This window comes from Cibotium barometz, chromosome 4 (assembly GCF_041138505.1).
Source record: "Cibotium barometz isolate CiBa-2024 chromosome 4, ASM4113850v1, whole genome shotgun sequence".
NCBI classification, from domain to species: domain Eukaryota; kingdom Viridiplantae; phylum Streptophyta; class Polypodiopsida; order Cyatheales; family Cibotiaceae; genus Cibotium; species Cibotium barometz.
The window spans coordinates 20,351,085-20,353,853 of NC_141049.1; positions in this window are offsets into that span (position 1 = coordinate 20,351,085).

Below are 2,769 nucleotides of genomic sequence, written 5' to 3' on the forward strand. Positions count from 1 at the left end.
TTATGGTAACTTTGGTAATGGTAGTAGCAATGCATGCACTTTTTCCAATTCAAATGTAAAGAACAATTTTAATACTACTAACCCAAGCTATGTACACCCCAAACCCAATTCTAGTCACAATAGTAATGCACTCACTCCTCGCCCTACCCAACCTCGTCAAGGCAATAATGTGCCTATATGCTTCAAGTTTCATCGAGTGGGACATCGAGCCGACAAGTGTACCTTTCGTCCTAAAGTGGCACAACTTCACAATATCCAAGACGACACATACTACGATGGTAATGGTGATACGGCTCCAGATTGGACTGAAGATCAACACAGCAATGAAGAAGTGGGTATGCAAAGTGAATTGGCAGGTACTTCAATCACTCCTCACTCTTTGCTTCATATGAAAGGATCTATTAATGGAAATAATATCACTATTTTGCATGATGATGGTAGTACGCACGTTTCTATTTCTGAAAAGGTAGCTCGTATGTTGCATTTGAAGACTCATCCTTCGTGTTATAAGGTTAAATCTGCATTTCAAGGCACACGCTACAAACTCGTAAAGTACGTGACCTTGAGATACAAATTGGACCTTCTAAACAAAAATGAAACTTTCTCATTACACATCTACATAAGCAAGCTTATTTCATTGCATGTCGTAAAACATTGAATGCTTCACAGGCTGCACAATTGTTTTTCAAAACTATCTTCACAAATCATGGGTTACCGTAATTCATTATTTCAGATCATGATTCTCGTTTTTGTAATCATTTTTGGATGGCATTGTTTTCAAACTTAGGCACAAAGATTGATTTTAGTTCTGCATATTGTTATGGCTCACCCTAACCCTTCTGAAACACATCCAAAAAGAGATTACCTGGTGAACTGCAAATGTCACGTGAGGATCTTTCCAATGGCCGAGCTCGTAATATCCTTGAGGTCTCCAAGCTCTACCACTCCTTGAGAAGCAATTCCACCACAATATGTTCCAAATGACTCTTATGTAAAGAGTATGTCTTCCTCTCTTGAAAGGGGAAGCGATACTCCTCTAGGCTTTGTATTTTGGTTGCTATTTTAGGATTGGCATTATGAGGCTTAATCACAACCGGTGACCGTTGTGTGGACAAAAACAGAGACCGATAATGTGTATATACTGTGCAGAATATAAGAGCTTCAGGAACATGTAATCAGTTTGAGTCAGTTTTGAGTTTTGGTTAAGATTAAATTTAATGTACAGAAGAGAGAAAATGAAATAAAAAAATAAAAAAGGTTATGGCATAATTTCCAAGGTTTTTGAAGAGGGATTAAGGTAGACTGTGTGATGGATGTTGATAATGTGACTGGACACCTATGTGTCAGTGGAAGCTTGATTTGGAATACGTGGCAGGCATGCAGGCCAATGCCAAGTGTCAGCTTAGGAAACCTCCTGGAGAACTTGCCCGTTTTTGGAGCCGAGAGTCGATTTGAGAGTTTTTGGAGCGTGGAGCTGAAGTAGGCGTTTGTTTTTCTTGAGATTGGAGGTGCTGTGAAGCTATGGATGTGAGGAGGCCGACAGGCTGCTGCCATAACCTGTGAGCAATTGAGAGAGAGAGAGTGGAAGAGAAGAGAGGAGGAGAAGGGATCAGAAGGGACTTCCCCTCCTTTTGCTGCAGACGACGACATCTCACACATCAAGGTGACCTTCGAAGACATCCAGAGGCAAGAGCCAGAAGAAGCAGGGCGACTAGTTTGGGGGGCTACACTGGAGGTTTTCAGGTGCAGAAGAGGTAAGACGACTTCTCTGTTTTGAAATTTCCCAGGTACCAAGAGCCAGAGAAGCTCATAGGTAAAAAACCTTAGGAGGCCTATTGCATGAGGTGGTGTATATGGAAGGGACTCGAAGCCTTTGCATGGTAGGTGGCTACACAGAATTGGCGGATGATGTGTTTTAGCATGTTGATGTTGTGTGGTGGCTACAAGCCAAAAAGTGCAGAAGAAATGAGGGAATGCCTTGGGGTTTCAAAGAGAACATCTGTATTTGTTTTCTCTGAAGCTTGGAATATGGATATATGTGATGTGTCGTCGTGAAGCAGCCACTGTGGAAGCTGGAAAGAGGAAACAAGAGGGAGCGTTAGAGCTGATGGCATGTTGGTTGTTGCTGATTTGTTTTCTCTGAGGCAGACAGTCTGGGGTCTTTGGCTATGTGGCCATGAGGCAGTTGGTGTGGAAGCTGTGGGGAAATAGAAGACAAAAGGGGTGCCCTTCTATGTTACGGTGGTCTTGATTGGCTGAAGCAGTTTGATTAGCTGGGAGATGCCCTTCTTGAAACTCGAGTTGTGATGCTTTGAGACAGGCCTGTTGTTGTTGCCGCTTGGATTTGTGGAAGGGTCAGTTGCATGAGGTTTTGAGATTGTTGAGGTCGTGATCTTATTGCTGTTGTACCAGTGCCTAACCACTTGCAAGCAGGTTGTTTACATACTATGTTGAGGGTGTTTTCTCTGGAGACGGCTGTTGGTTTGCTGGAGTGTTTCAAAAGGTGAGAAGAAGGCAGCGAATGCTTTTTTGTCTCTTTGAGAGAGACTAGTCATTGGTCTTCTGTTGTGAGACATCCCGGGTATTGTGTGGTGGCTGTAGACAGAGATATGCTCTCATGAGGTATTAGATAAGAGAGCTCTTCTTGTAACATCCAATGGGCTGTCCAGAAACATAGAAGAAAAGCTACACGAGGAGGATTTTGGCCAGGAAAGTTGCTGAATTTGCTGAATTTCAGATCTGTTTTGGGCGTTTTGATTTGCTGTATTT